A 16,913-nucleotide genomic window follows, 5' to 3' on the forward strand; every position below is an offset into this window, starting at 1 on the left:
AGACATATTTAACAAAATCGTCCACAAGCTCAGCAGTATAAGTCAGATGACAGTACCATTTAGTATTGTAAAAGTCTTACAGTTATTATACACTAAAATGACTAAGCGATAATCAACAGTTCAAATGCTCAACAAATACTGAGAATATCTTCATCATAAGAACTATAATAATTCTCTGTAATGATGTTCTTAACGATAAGATGTTAATATCTTTGTTCTTGATTTCTGGCAGAAGAAAAAACCTGAAATTAGCTTCACCCATCTACTTTCCGATCTACATGCAACACCATAAATATCACCTCTCTCGTCCAGAACTGGTAGCAGTGATAAATCGAGCCTATTTCATTAGCGGACTTCAGTACTGATGATGCACTTCTTCTACAATATAGCTCATGAAGTATTTTATAATGGTCTTCCTTCCCTACCTCACTACATGCATTTATTTCATGCCCTTCTTTCCTCTAAGTCATTCCAGATTAGCAGAATGCCCATCCTCGGCATTATCGTGCAATATGACAGACGAACGCCCTGACGACACCATCATCAAACTGCATGAGAAGGGAACAGAAAAGCACATATGTCAGTATAGTCTTAGAAAGTGACGCAATTCCAAACGTTGTGATCTACAGTATTTCTTCAAAACAGACACAGCTGAAGGAGTAAGAAAATAACTGTTGTAAAATAGAGCAACTCAAAATAACAGCAACACATCATCGCAAATAATACAATTCACACTGTGGTGAACAGCATCGCTTTTACTTTGGGTAGACAGCAATCGTTACACTAGAAAATCATTAACTTTTTACAACGAAAGCACAGACATAGACCATTTCAGTTATTCATTCAAACTGATGTAATGCCACAACTTTCAAAACTGTCATAATCCAACTTATTTAACCATTCTGCGCTTATCTTGGCCAACTAAAGTGGCAAATATAGAGATACCATGCTGCTTCAAGCCAAAAGAATGACAACGCAAACTACCACAGTTTTAAACTACTTAACAACCAACGATTCGCTGTGGAATCCACTGATCAACTACGAGTGCAACTCTCTTGCTGTTTTGAGCATAATTCGACTAGAAACAATTAACCTGACGCAATTGCCCTCTGATGGCCAAATTATGAAATTGTAGAAACACACGTTTGATGACTGGGCAAGCACCTTTTCTTCAACTTGGTCGTGATAAACAACTCAAAAATTAAGATTTTTCAGTCGTATTACTTTTGTAGCAAGGATGCAATATATGCAGAAGTCGGTAGTTTTCGTGAGTATGACGTCATGTTTTCAACTGTTGTCAGCCACAACATTGGAACAGTTGCATTTTAGCTGCTCGGTAACGGTGTCTTCAGTAATAATTCATAAAGCGTTTAGCGATGAATGACGATGAAGTTATTCCAGGCCCGTCGGAGTTACGTACAGTTCAGACTTCCCGAAGACATAGAAGAAAACAAATGTCATTTGTTTTCTCTCGTGATTTGTATTACAATTGGACTGATTTAAGTTGGTATTCATTACTACAATTAGGCAACACATTTGAACACGTACGTCTCTATAACACGCATCCACGAAGCGTTAATTCCGTGTGCCATTTGTACCGTAGCAGCTGAACGGTGCATAGTGCCTCATTTGGTAGCAATGCAAGGTAAAGAGAAAAATATTCCCCCCCCCCCCCCGCCCAATCTCCTTCTCACCCAGCGACTGACATGCCATTGGTAATCCATAGTCACTTCCACTGGTGCCGGCGCAGCAAGTTACTGTTACGTTGCGATTTAATACACTTGTACTATTTCAAATCTCCAGTGCCGATCTGTTCCAGTGAGTTCAGAAAAATTCCGTGTAAGGAATTGATTGTAAGCACCAGCATTGGTTGAGAACAGCTTCACGGAGCTTCGGACTTCTTTCATTACATATATAACAGCAATGGCCCTGCAACACTCCCTTGGGGTACTCTCGAAATTGCCTATGAACCTGTCCATTTCGTTCCGAGGAGGTAGTTGGTTAGTTAGAGGTTAACGGACTACACAACGAGTTCACCAACTCCTTGTCCCCGTTAAGACAGTGTTCTTTCCACAAGGAAGTCTTGCGTCCAGTGCTGTAGTCAGTAAGCTCGTACTTTGTTGGCAAAACGAAAGTGCGAAACTGTCGGATGCCTTTCAGGAGCACGATATAAACCTGAGCGTCTTTGCTTACGGTACCGAGTTCATGAACGAACTGAACGGGCTATGACTCGCGAGGTATCTGTTCATGACATCCGTGCTGCTTATACTTGCAGAGGAGATATACGTTCTCCAAAAGGTCATGAAGAATGAACATAAAACATGTTAATTCTACGTCAGATTAACGTCAGCGTTATAGGCTTATAATTATGTCTGTCTGTCCGATCTATATCTACATATACATGACCACTCCGCAGTTGACAATAAAGTGCCTGGGAGAAGGTTCATCGAGCCGTCTTCAGGCTATCTCCCTTCCATCCCACACTCGAACAGCGTAAGGGAAAAACAAACCGTCCGGTCTTTCCGTGCGAGCTCTGATTTCTCTTATTTTGTTACTATGATCTTTTCTCCCTATGCAGGCGGGTGCCAACAAAATATTTTACGCTCTGAGGAAAAAGTTGCTGATGGAAATTTCATGTGAAGTTCCCGCTGTAGCGAAAAACGCCTTTGTTTTATTAACGCCACCACAATTCATGTGTCATGTTAAACGGCAGTCTTCGGTTACCTTTCCCCACAAAATTATCTATCTGATCGTCCCAACTTATTATTAATTGTAATCCCAAAGTATTTAGTTCAATTTGCAGCCTTTAGATCTGTGTGATTTATTGTGTAACTGAAATTTAATGGGTTCCTTTTAGTACTCATGTGGATGACTTCACGCTTTCCATTATTTGGGTTTAACTGTCACTTTCTTCACCATAGAGATATATTGTCTAAATCAATTTTCCAATTCGTTTTGGTCACCTGATTACTTTACAAGACGGTAAATGAAAGCATTATCTACAAACCAACTAAGAGGGCTGCTTAGATTGCCTCCTAAATCGTTTACGTAGATCAGGAACAATAGAGGACATATAAAACACACCGCAGATGTTACTTCTGTTTTACACTAACGCTTTCTGTCTGTTATTACGAACTGTGACCTTTCTGACGGGAAATCACGGATCCAATCACACAATTGAGACAGCATTCCCCACAGACACGCAATTTAACTGTACGTCGCTTGTAAGGAACGGTATCAAAAGCCTTGTGGAAACCTAAAAATATGGAATCAATTTAACGTCACCTGTCAATAGCGCACTTTACTTTGTGAGAATAAAGAGCTAGTTGCGTTTCACAAGAACGATATTTTTTGAATGCATGTTGGCTGTTTGTCAATAAATCATTTTCTTTTGATGGCTCATAATGTTGGAGCTCAATTTACGTTCCAAAACCCTGCTGCAGGTAGATACTACTGATATGGTTTTGTAAGTCAGCGGATTTCTCCTGTTACCTTTCTAGGGTACTGGTATGACTCGTGCAACTTTCTATGGGCGAGCGGTTCTATATGATTGCTAAGTACTGACCTATTGTATCACCATACTCTGAAAGAAATCTAACTGGCATTCAGTCTGGACTTATTTTAAGCTGAGTTGCTACATCTACCACTATATTACTCATATATACAGTTGTTCTTGATTCAAATACTGGAATATTTACTTCGCTTTCTTTTTTGAAGTAATTTGGGAAATTGTCTTTAGTAACTCTGTTTTAGTGGCAATATCATCATTAACGTCACCGTTGTTATGGCGCAGTGAAGGTACGGAATGTGTCTTGCCACTGGTGTATTTCACATAAGATACCAGAATCTCTTTGGGTTTCCTGCAAGACTTCAAGATTGATGTTCATTGTGTAATTTATTAAAAGCATCTCGCATTGAAGTTCGTTCTAAATTTCGAGCCCCTATAACACTCCGCCAAAATTGGAGATTTTGTGTTCTTTTAAATTTGGCATGCCTTTTACTTTGTTTCTACAACATTGTTCTGAGCTATTTTGAGTACCATGTGGGATCAGTACCATCTCTTAGTAATATTGTGGCAGAAGATGAGTAGCTCCGTGGTGCAGTTGTTATGATACTAAACTGGTGCATAGAGAGTCGTCTAGGCTGTAAAATTTTAATTTCTATATTCAGTTAGGGTACGATTCTAGAAGTATCCACAAATGTCAAGAATCATTGTACTGGTATGTTCCGTAGCTTTATATGTACGGTATGTGTTCTGGCCGGAGGCAGTTCGCTCCGCGCTCTTGTATGTGCAAGTACTGAATAAACCTTCGTTAAGTGAAGTTAGTGTTCGTCATTCATCTAATTACACCTTTCTCTACGTGACAATATATTTGGTATAAAGGGTGTTACAAAAAGGTACACACACAAATAAAGAAAAGATGTTATGTGGACATGTGTCCGGAAACGCTTAATTTCCATGTCAGAGCTCATTTTGGTTTCGTCAGTATGTACTGTACTTCCTTGATTCACCGCCATGATTTCATACGGGGCACTCTACCTGTGCTGCTAGAACATGTGCCTTTACAAGTACGACACAACATGTGGTTCATTCACGATGGAGCTCCTGCACATTTCAGTCGAAGTGTTCGTACGCTTCTCAACTACAGATTCGGTGACCGATGGATTGGCAGAGGCGGACCAATTCCATGGCCTCCACGCTCTCATGACCTCAACCCTCTTGACTTTCATTTATGGAGGCATTTGAAAGCTCTTGTCTACACAGCCCCGGTACCAAATGTAGAGACTCTTCGTGCTCGTATTGTGGACGGTTGTGATACAATACGCCATTCTCCAGGGCTGCATCAGCGTATCAGGGATTCCATGCGATGGAGGGTGGATGCATGTATCCTCGCTAAAGGACATTTTGAACATTTCCTGTAACAAAGTGTTTGAAGTCACGCTGGTACGTTCTGTTGCTGGGTGTTTCCATTCCATGATTAATGTGATTTGAAGAGAAGTAATAAAATGAGCTCCAACATGGAAAGTAAGCGTTTCCGGACACATGTCCACATAACATATTTTCTTTCTTTGTGTGTGAGAAATGTTTCCTGTAAGTTTTTTGTAACACCCTGTATATGTCTCGGTTGCCGTCGATATTATTTCTCTGACTCCATACCACATCTGGTCACACTGGAAGGAGTGGAGATTGTTTGGTAGAAGAGTGTCAAGCGAAGTCTTGTCTGATTTATTAAATACATGTATTTTGAGTTTATTTTGGTGGATTTGCATGTCACGTAATTCGGTCAATCTACAACGACCTGGTGGTCACTAATTCCTGCATCTGTCATGGTGCTCCCTATTTGGTCGTGATTATTCCTTGCTAAGAAGTCAAGAATGTCAATAATGTACCCGCAACCATTTCGCTGCGAGTGGGCTCCTGACCTAGGTGTTCACAATAATGTTCTGAGAAGGCATTCAGTAAGATGTCTGACGACGTTTTATGCCTACCGCCGACTTTAAAAATATATTTTAGTCAACATGACGAGAACAGATTGAAGTCACCAACAACTATAATCGTAAGAGTGGGGTACCAAACTGAAATGTTCAAATCAAACTCAAGTTTTCTTTGAACTGTTTAGCAACTGTATAATGGGACTAGGGGGGTGGGGAAGAGGGACAGGGGGAGGGGAGGGGAGCAGGGGTCGGTTAAAAGGAACTAATTATTAGTTTGACTAGTATAACCTCTATACCTACCAATTCACAGGAACTGTCTACTTCAGTTTCACTACAAACTAATCTACTTCTGACAGCAACAAACACTCCACCACCAACTGCATTTAATCTATCCGTCCCGACCACCGTTATGTTTGTTGCTTTTGTAAAAATTTTCCAGCTTACCGTACCTACAATGTTTTGAGCTTCAATTCTTTCTAATAGTGCTTGGAGTTCTGATTGCTTTCTTCGAAACGAAAATGTCCTGCGCTTTCTTCCGAACGGTTTAAATGTTTACTATCTGTTCTATTAGGCTTATACAGTATGAGTCTTATTTAGGCTAGCAATGCTCGACAGTCAATGGAACAGGTGTTTTGTAGGCAGGTGTTTCATGGATGATTTACATTCAATGTCGTTCTACCAACAAATTTCAGCCTAACATCTGTTTTTCCTAAAACTCGTTAATTGACAAAGAACCCACTGAAAGCAATGGAGGTGTTATCTAACTAAAGTCTTGCATCGCGAGTTATATAACTGTCTTCCAGTAGCAACTTGTCATAGGTCGCTGAAGCAACGAAATGTCCCAAGCGAATCGCGGAAGGCGTAGGTCATTCCCATTTCCAAGAAGGTTCGCCGGACAGGTGGACGTAATTATCGATCTACATCGCTGCAATCAATCTGTTATACAATTATGAAACACGTTTTACCTTATTAGAAATCGAAGACCTGCTCCGTCGGAAAACATATGGATTTCGCAAACAGATATCTTGCGACACAACTCCTCCTGTTCGTCCGTAAGAGTCAACGGACGACATAACTTTGCCGAGATTGATACCGTGTTCCTTGACTTCCAGGAGGTGTTGGGTACAGTTCTACACAGAATATTAGTGAATAAAACACGAGCTTGTCGAATAACAGATCACCTATGTAAATTGATTGAAGACTTTCCAGCAAGTAGTACTTTACACGTCGGATGTAAACATAGTTCAAAGCTTACGCTGTGGCCGAGCGGTTCTAGGCCCTTCAATCCGGAACTGCGCTGCTGCTACGGTTGCAGGTTCGAATCCTGCCTCGGGCATGGATGTGTGTTTTCCTTATGTTAGGTTTACGTAGTTCTAAGTCTAATGAACTGATGACCTCAGATGTTAAATCCCATAGTGCTTAAAGCGATTTGAACCACTTTTTCAAAGCTGACGACGGCGGAATGTTCAGTGCCGCTACAGTTAATGATTACCTAAATGAACTGGTGGATAACTGTGGAAACTACATGAAACGCAGATGATGCTAGTATAAGCGACAGACAAATGGTAACGTGACACATGGATTAAAAGTAAATTAACTGTTTATTGTTTCAAAAGTAATCGCTACAGCTGTCAATACAAACATCATACTGTGATACTTGACGGTCAACGCCTTCACGAAAAATTATTTGCTGTTGCCTACTGAACAATGATTGTACTGTATGCAACCAGAAGTGATCTCTCCCCACGCGATTTCCATATTTTTCTCTCTCTGAAGAAAGAAATTCGTGAACATCGATTTGGTTCGGTGGAAGAGATACGCCCCTTGCTACAATAATGGTTCCGTAGGCGCTAGTAAACATTTTTCCACGAAGGCGCTGACTGTCTTGTCCCACAGTGGGATAAATGTATTACGAGTTATGGCCATTATTTTTGAAAAAATAAGCGGTTTATTGACATGTATTCCATGTGTCTCGTTTTCATTTCACTGCCCCTTATATGTATAGGGAATTCACAGTTCCAGAAAGCTGATGAAAATTGCGAAATATTTGCATATGATCGACAGAGCTGGCAGCTGATCATCAACGTAAGTAACTGTGATGTATGTTGCGCATAAGTGTAGAAGACTCAATTTTGTTGATTAACACTATTGCGGATGAATCAGTAGAAAGGTCAACACCAGTAAAATAGTTAGGAGCGATCTAAAATGGAGCTACCGCATTTATACAGGTATTGAAAGAAATGTCAGATCAATACCCGCTGGATGAAACTGAAGGAAAAGTAATTTATTTACGAAAGAAGAGGATATCGAAATCCTCGTCTGACTGACTCTTGAGCATACCTCATCAGTTGTGTATATCTAATACAGAAAATCGACAAAAGAACGGCTCTACTTGTGTCTGGTTAGTCTAGCATGCGCGAGAACGTCAGTGATATGAAACTTTCTGTCAGATTAAAACTGTGTGCCGGACCGAGACTCGAACTCGGGACCTTTACCTTTCGCGGTCAAGTGCTCTACCATCTGAGCTACCCAAGCACGACTCACGCCCCGTCCTCAAAGCTTCACCTGTGCCAGTATCTCGTTTCATACCTCCCAAACTTTACACAAGCTCTCCTGCGAAGCTTGCAGAACTAGCACTCCTGAAAGTTTCATATCAGCACACACGCCGCTGCTGAGTGAAAATCTCATTCTGGAAACTTCCCCCAGACTGTGGCTAAGCCATGTCTACGCAATATCCTTCCTTTCAGGAGTGCTAGTTCTGTAAGATCACAGAAGGGCTTCTATTAAGTTCGGAAGGTAGGAGACGAGATAGTGGCCGAAGTGAAGCTGTGAGGACGGGGTGTGAGTCGTGCTTGGGTAGCTCAGATGGTAGAGCACTTGCCCGCGAGAGGCAAAGGTCCCGAGTTGTAGTATCGGTCCGGCACACAGTTTTAATCTGCCAGGAAGTCTCATATCAGCACACACTCCGCTGCAGAGTAAAAATCTCATTTACGTCAGTGATATATTTATCAAATTCCAGTCGTAGGCTGAGATTCATAGAAAGAATCTTAAGAAAATGTAACTCATTCACGAAAAAAGTGGTTCACGTGGCACTTGCGTGATCCATTCTTCAGAATTGTTCATCAACCTTGCAGCCTTTCCAGATAGGAGTGATAGAAGAGACAGAGGAGATCCAACATGGAGGGGCGCATTTCGTCACGGGATCGTTTGATGGCGTAAAAGAGTGAGAGAGATGATCAACAAACTACAGTGGCAGACACCATAGGGGAGGCGTTGTGCATCACGAAGAGGTTAACTACTGGAGTTTGCCGGCCGGGGTGGCCGAGAGGTTCTAGGCGCTACAGTCTGGAACTGCGCGACCGCTACGGTCGCAGGTTTGAATCCCGCCTCGGGCATGTATGTGTGTGATGTCTTTAGGTTAGTTAGGTTTAAGTAGTTCTAAGTTCTAGGGGACTGATGACCTCAGAAGTTAAGTCCCATAGTGCTCAGAGCCATTTGAACCATTTGAAACTAGCATGTCCCACAGTTTCATATAGAGCAGCATGGCTTCAATGGGCCAAACAACAAAGAAAGGCGACAGTGGCTGGTTGAGGGCGTGTAGAGTGGCATCACAGGGCGCTGTTTACCCTCTTTTCGAGTAGTGCGAAGCTTCTGGGGCATCGAATGTCCAGTTAGGCGTTCAGCCCACAACGTGTGGAGCGTGTAGTTCTGGCTGGAGGCGGTTCTGTGAGGTTTGGGCGTTTCTCTTAACGTGATTAGGGTCTATTTATTTAGCTAACTGTGAATGAGAACCTGTTTGTTTAAACATCGCGACGACCAAGCGTCACTGTTTCTTCCCCATCTTCGTGATGAGTATTTGATGGACATTTCCTAGTTCAAGGATGACCTTGCTCACGGCCTCAGCGCGTACGTTATTTGTCAGCCGAACATTAAGGCACCCTGTCAGAAATCGACTTATCGCTTAAAAAATTCCATTTCAATCCCAAAGATTTTTTTTTCTTTTTCATGGATAGCGAGTGAAACGTAGCCATCGATGCCACCGCAGTTTGGTAGCACCACCGGACACACTCTCGAATGAGGGACTTCATCTGTCTGTGGCGTACGCGAAGAAACTTATGAACTCTTGAAAATGATTCAAATGGCTCTGAACACTATGGGACTTAACATCTGAGGTCATCAGTCCCCTATAACGTAGAACTGCTTAAACCTAACTAACCTAAGGACATCACACACATCCATGCCCGAGGCAGGATTCGAACCTGCGACCGTAGCGGTCGCGCGGTTCCTGACTGAAGCGCCTAGAACCGCTAGGCTACAACGGCCAGCTTGTGGACTCTCTTCGCCGCCAAAAGGAGCCCCTTATCAAGCATTGCGTCTCCTAGTCGTGACTAATCTTTTGTCCTTGGTCCCCGTAATTTTCTCCAATCAACGTCCCTGGAAACGACCGCTACGGGAAAATCAAAGCAATTCGAGCTCATACGTACACGCACTGAAAACACTCATCCCACACACCATACGCCGTTTGAAACTGGGCAAATATTAATTTTACCACATGTCGCTTACGCCATTCAACAAAATGTTTTTTTGCTGAGTATAGATGTAGATGTAGAGAAGCGCGCGGAATCGGACTAGACACCTTCTAGTAGGAGGGGTGTCATGAAAGTAAGTTGCGATCGGTCACGAAATGAGAACCACTGCGCAAATCCGGTGTAGCTTTGGACGGATGTGTTGGTCAGAGTCTCTAGTACGCTCGTCCTTCGCGTCACGTCGCTCTCTGCAATGCTGAGCGCCCTCTGAGCACGTAAAGATTTTTTTATATAAACTGTTGTTGCAATCATTACTGAGCATACTACACCTATTTAACATCCTAACGATTATGTGTTCTTATTTATAGATCAGGAAGAATTAATTATTTTTATTTAACGAAGGGTCAGGTACGGTTACAGCTTTCCGTTTGATAGAGATGACAATTTTTTTCTAATACACAGTACACACATATTACTGTGAGCACCGCCTATGTTCGACATCAGCGTGAAATAGCGACTAAGAGGCGGCAGATAGCAGCATGAGCAGTGGAGGGTATATGTAAAGCGTGTAGGAAGGACGAGAAAAAAGAAAATACTGTAGTTGCCATAATGCAGAAAAGGAGCGGTATATCTGACGTCCAGAAGGGGGAGATTACTGGCTTTCGGGCCAATAGTGGTAGTATTTCCCAAACGACTAAGTGCGTATACCGTTCGCATGACGCTGTGGTTAAAGTGTACATTGCATCGGAAAATGACGCTATACAGATGAGGAGCACCATTGTCCATCGATTACAAGGGTGAAAGACGACTTCAGAGATGTGTACGGACGAATAGATGTGCAACTGTAGAGCAGCTGATGGCCTAGATGAACCAAGAGGTTACCAACAGTGTCTCCTCAACGAACGTGGCAGTGTATGGGCCTCCGTAGCAAGTGTCTGGTCCCTGTATCTGTAGTGTTGGCAGAAGAGCCAACACCGTGTTGCTAGAGGAGGCCGAAATGCACGCGTTTAAGCTCACGCAGACTGGCGTGAGGTCTGGAACAGATAAAGGAGTTGAGTCTAATAAATAAAGTACGGAGCTCTTGGAATACTTAACTTTAATCCATAATTGGAGAACATCGGTCTGAAGGTACAGGCATCACTAGTTAAATATCTGTTGATAATGGCGCCTAGCTAGGTCGTAGCAAATGACGTAGCTGAAGGCTATGCTAACTATCGTCTCGGCAAATGAGAGCGTATTTATCAGTGTAGCTTCGCTAGCAAAGTCGTCCGTACAACTGGGGCGAGTGCTAGGATCTGTCTAGACCTGCCGTGTGGCGGCGCTCGGTCTGCAATCACTGACAGTGGCGACACGCGGGTCCGTCGTAAACTAGCGGACCGCGGCCGATTTAAAAGCTACCACCTAGCAAGTGTGGTGTCTGGCGGTGACACCACAGTACCCATGCTGACTGCTGTTCATCGGCGACGAAGGCTGGAATTTTCACACTAGTACCGCAACAGAACATCCACTGACTGGCGAGAGATGTCCTCTTCCGACGACTAACATTTTATGCTTCGTCGGACAGATGGTCCTAACCGTGTACGGCGTGAAACGTCTAAAAGCAAACATCCTGCCACAATCGTCGGAAGTGTTCAGGCCGGAGGAGGAAGCGTTATGGTCTGGGTAATGTTCTACATCTACATTTACATTTATACTCCGCAAGCCACCCAACGGTGTGTGGCGGAGGGCACTTTACGTGCCACTGTCATTACCTCCCTTTCCTGTTCCAGTAGCGTATGGTTCGCGGGAAGAACGACTGCCGGAAGCCCTCCGTGCGCGCTCAGATCTCTCTAATTTTACATTCGTGATCTCCTCGGGAAGCATAAGTAGGGGGGAGCAATATATTCGATACCTTGTCCAGAAACGCACCCTCTCGAAACATGGACAGCAAGCTACACCGCGATGCAGAGCGCCTCTCTTGAAGAGTCTGCCACTAGAGTTTGCTAAACATCTCCGTAACTCTACCACGCTTACCAAATAACCCTGTGACGAAACGCGCCGCTCTTGGATCTTCTCTATCTCCTCTGTCAACCCGACCTGGTACGGATCCCACACTGATGAGCAATACTCAAGTATAAGTCGAACGAATGTTTTGTAAGCCACCGCCTTTGTTGATGGACTTTATTTTCTACGGACTCTTCCAATGGGTCTCAACCTGGCACCCGCCTTACCAACAATTAATTTTATATGATCATTCCACTTCAAATCGATCCGTACGCATACTACCAGATATTTTGCAGAAGTAACTGCTACCATTGTTTGTTCCGCTATCATATAATCATACAATAAAAGATCCTTCTTTCTATGTATTCGCAATACACTTCATTTGTCTATGTTAAGTTTCAGTTGCCACTCCCTGCATCAAGTGCCTATCCGATGCAGATCTTCCTGCATTTAGCTGCAATTTTCTAATGCTGCAACTTCTCTGTATACTACAGCATCATCCGTGAAAAGCCGCATGGAACTTCCGACACTATCTACTAGATGACTTATACATGTTGTGAAAAGTGACGGTCCCATAACACTCCCCTGTGGCACATTAGAGGTTACTTGAACGTCTGAACACGTCTCTCCATTGAGAACAATTTGCTGTGTTCTGTTTGCTACAAACTCTTCAATCCAGCCACACAGCTGGTTTGATATTCCGTAGGCTCTTACTTTGTTTATCAGGCGATAGTGCGGAACTAAATCTAACGCCTTCCGGAAGGCAATGGCATCTACCTGGGAGCCTGTATCTAATATTTTCTGGGTCTCGTGAACAAATAAAGCGAGTTGGGTCTCACACAATCGCTGTTTCCGGAATCCATGTTGAATCCTATATTCTAGATTCTGGGTTTCCAGAAATGACATGATACACGAGCAAAAAACATGTTCTAAAATTCTACAACAGATCGATGTCAGAGATATAGATCTATAGTTTTGCGCATCTGCTCGACGACCCTTCTTGAAAACTGGAACTACCTATGCTCTTTTCCAATCATTTGGAACCTTCCGTTCCTCTAGAGACTTGCGGTACACGGCTGTTAGAAGGGGGGCAGTCCCTGGCTGACCTCGCCATTGTGGAAGGTACAATGGATCAACACAAGTATGGGTACCATGTCTACTCCTAGATGCAGCTTGTTTTTTCTCAGCATGATGGCAGCTACTAGCGCGACAATGGAACGTATCACAGCTCGACATGTACATGCGTCCTTCGAAGAGCACCAGGTTTAGTTTATCGTGCTCCCCTGACTGTCAAACTCCCCAGAAATAAACCCAGTCGACAATCCTTGGGACCATTTCGACCGGGCCATGGAGCCACAACGGATGAACCTAACCCAGCTGGCCGCGGCACTAGAATCGACGTAGCTATACATGCCCGTCGGTACACTCCAGAGCAGCATTGACTCTGTTCCTGCACGTCTCGCAGCCGTCCGCACTGCAAATGTTTCTACACTCCTGGAAATGGAAAAAAGAACACATTGACACCGGTGTGTCAGACCCACCATACTTGCTCCGGACACTGCGAGAGGGCTGTACAAGCAATGATCACACGCACGGCACAGCGGACACACCAGGAACCGCGGTGTTGGCCGTCGAATGGCGCTAGCTGCGCAGCATTTGTGCACTGCCGCCGTCAGTGTCAGCCAGTTTGCCGTGGCATACGGAGCTCCATCGCAGTCTTTAACACTGGTAGCATGCCGCGACAGCGTGGACGTGAACCGTATGTGCAGTTGACGGACTTTGAGCGAGGGCGTATAGTGGGCATGCGGGAGGCCGGGTGGACGTACCGCCGAATTGCTCAACACGTGGGGCGTCAGGTCTCCACAGTACATCGATGTTGTCGCCAGTGGTCGGCGGAAGGTGCACGTGCCCGTCGACCTGGGACCGGACCGCAGCGACGCACGGATGCACGCCAAGACCATAGGATCCTACGCAGTGCCGTAGGGGACCGCACCGCCACTTCCCAGCAAATTAGGGACACTGTTGCTCCTGGGGTATCGGCGAGGACCATTCGCAACCGTCTCCATGAAGCTGGGCTACGGTCCCGCACACCGTTAGGCCGTCTTCCGCTCACGCCCCAACATCGTGCAGCCCGCCTCCAGTGGTGTCGCGACAGGCGTGAATGGAGGGACGAATGGAGACGTGTCGTCTTCAGCGATGAGAGTCGCTTCTGCCTTGGTGCCAATGATGGTCGTATGCGTGTTTGGCGCCGTGCAGGTGAGCGCCACAATCAGGACTGCATACGACCGAGGCACACAGGGCCAACACCCGGCATCATGGTGTGGGGAGCGATCTCCTACACTGGCCGTACACCACTGGTGATCGTCGAAGGGACACTGAATAGTGCACGGTACATCCAAACCGTCATCGAACCCATCGTTCTACCATTCCTAGACCGGCAAGTGAAGTTGCTGTTCCAACAGGACAATGCACGTCCGCATGTATCCCGTGCCACCCAACGTGCTCTAGAAGGTGTAAGTCAACTACCCTGGCCAGCAAGATCTCCGGATCTGTCCCCCATTGAGCATGTTTGGGACTGGATGAAGCGTCGTCTCACGCGGTCTGCACGTCCAGCACGAACGCTGGTCCAACTGAGGCGCCAGGTGGAAATGGCATGGCAAGCCGTTCCACAGGACTACATCCAGCATCTCTACGATCGTCTCCATCGGAGAATAGCAGCCTGCATTGCTGCGAAAGGTGGATATACACTGTACTAGTGCCGACATTGTGCATGCTCTGTTGCCTGTGTCTATGTGCCTGTGGTTCTGTCATTGTGATCATGTGATGTATCTGACCCCAGGAATGTGTCAATAAAGTTTCCCCTTCCTGGGACAATGAATTCACGGTGTTCTTATTTCAATTTCCAGGAGTGTATTTAGGCTTTTGATATGTGGTCAAAAAAACGGCTCTAATCACTATGGGACTTAACATCTGAGGTCATCAGTCCCCTAGAACTTAGAACTACTTAAACCTAACTAACCTAAGGACATCACCCGAGGCAAGGCCAGCCGCTGTGGCAGAGCGGTTCTAGGAGCTTCAGTCCGGACCACGCGGTTGCTACGGTCGCAGGTTCGAATCCTGCCTAGGGGCATGGATGTGTAAGATGTCCTCAGGTTACTTAGGTTTAAGTAGTTCTAGGTTCTAAGGAACTGATGTCCTCAGATGTTAAGTCCCATAGTGCTTCGAGCCATTTGAACCATTTGAACCCGAGGCAGGATTCGAACCTGCAACCGTAGCAGCCGCGTGGCTCCGTACTGAAGCACATAGAACCGCTCGACCACAGCGGCCGGCGACATGTGGTCATTTTAATGTGAATGGACAGTGCGTTTACAAGGATGTACAAGGAAAAAAGAATTGCTATATGCAGAAAGTGGTGTTAACATTCCAGAATATAAGCTCTTTATATCTGAAAATTACCCATCAAAAGCTATTTTTCAAGTGTAACTGTGTATGGGCGTGAAAACTGTACAATGGGGAGACAGAAATGAAACGGAATAGTGACTATTATAGTTTAACGATTATTGTTGCCAGAAGAATGAGAAAGGAATTCGGTCCTATCTTTTTTAAAGAAACCACTCCAAAATTTACCTTAACTGATTTCGTGACACAACGGAAAACTGAAGTATTGAGCACGGGACTGAGATTTGAACAGCAATGCTAATAATTGTATGTCTAGTGTGTTAAGCACTGCGACACCTCACTTGGTGGAAAACTATAGCTGTTATTTTATTTTATTTACACATCAAGTTCCGTAGGAACAAATTCAAGAACAAATCTCCTAGGTCATGGAACATGTCAGCACATGAAATTACAACATAAAAGTAATAACAGATAAAAATATTATCTTTATAAACCCGAAAAAGTCAATCCATAAATTTAAGTAACCACAAACAACAATACAACAAGAATCAGCTTAATTTTTCAAGGAACTCCTCGAGAGAATAGAAGGAGTGACCCATGAGGAAACTCTTCAGTTTCGATTTGAAAGCGCGTGGGTTACTGCTAAGATTTTTGAATTAGAGCGGTAGCTTATTGAAAATGGATGCAGCCGTATACTGCACACCTTTCTGCACAAGAGTTGAGGAACTCTGGTCCAAATGCAGGTTTGATTTCTGCGGAGTATTAACTGAGTGAAAGCTGCTTATTCTTGGGAATAAGCTAATATTGTTAACAAGAAATGAGAATAAGGAGTATGTATATTGAGAGGCCAATGTCAAAATTCCAAGTCTCGGGAACAGGGGTCAACAAGAGGTTCGTGAATTTACACAACTTACTGCCCGAACCGCTCGTTTCTGAGCCAAAATCATCCTTTTAGAATGGGAAGAGTTACCGCAAAATACAATTCCATACGACATACGCAAATGAAAATAAGCAAAGTAGACTAATTTTTGAGTCGAATGATCACTCACTTCATATACCGTTCAAATAGTAAAAATGGCAGCATCAAGTCTTTCAACAAGATCCTGAACGTGGGCTTCCCACGACAGTTTACTATCTATCTGAGCACCTAGAAATTTGAACTTCTCAGTTTCACTAATCCTATGCCCAATCTGTGACATTCAAACATCAGGTTTTGTTGAATTGTGTGTTAGAAACTTTAAAAGTGAGTCTTACTGTGACTTAGTGTTAGTTTATATTCTACAAGTCATGGACTCTGCTCCTGAACTACAGTATTTGCAACTGGGCCAATGTTGCACACAACATCCTTTACTACCAAGCTAGTGCCGTCAGCAAATAGAAATATTTTAGAGTTACCCATAATACTAGAGGGCATATCATTTATACAAATAAGGAACAAGAGTGGCCACAACACTGATCCCTGGGGCACCCCCGCTTGACTGTACCCCACTCAGACCCCACATCACAGCCATTCTCAACATTGTGAGCAATGACCCTTTGCTGTCTTTTGCTCAAGTAAGAGATGTACCA

The sequence above is a fragment of the Schistocerca cancellata genome, chromosome 7, assembly GCF_023864275.1.
Source record: "Schistocerca cancellata isolate TAMUIC-IGC-003103 chromosome 7, iqSchCanc2.1, whole genome shotgun sequence".
NCBI classification, from domain to species: Eukaryota; Metazoa; Arthropoda; class Insecta; order Orthoptera; family Acrididae; genus Schistocerca; species Schistocerca cancellata.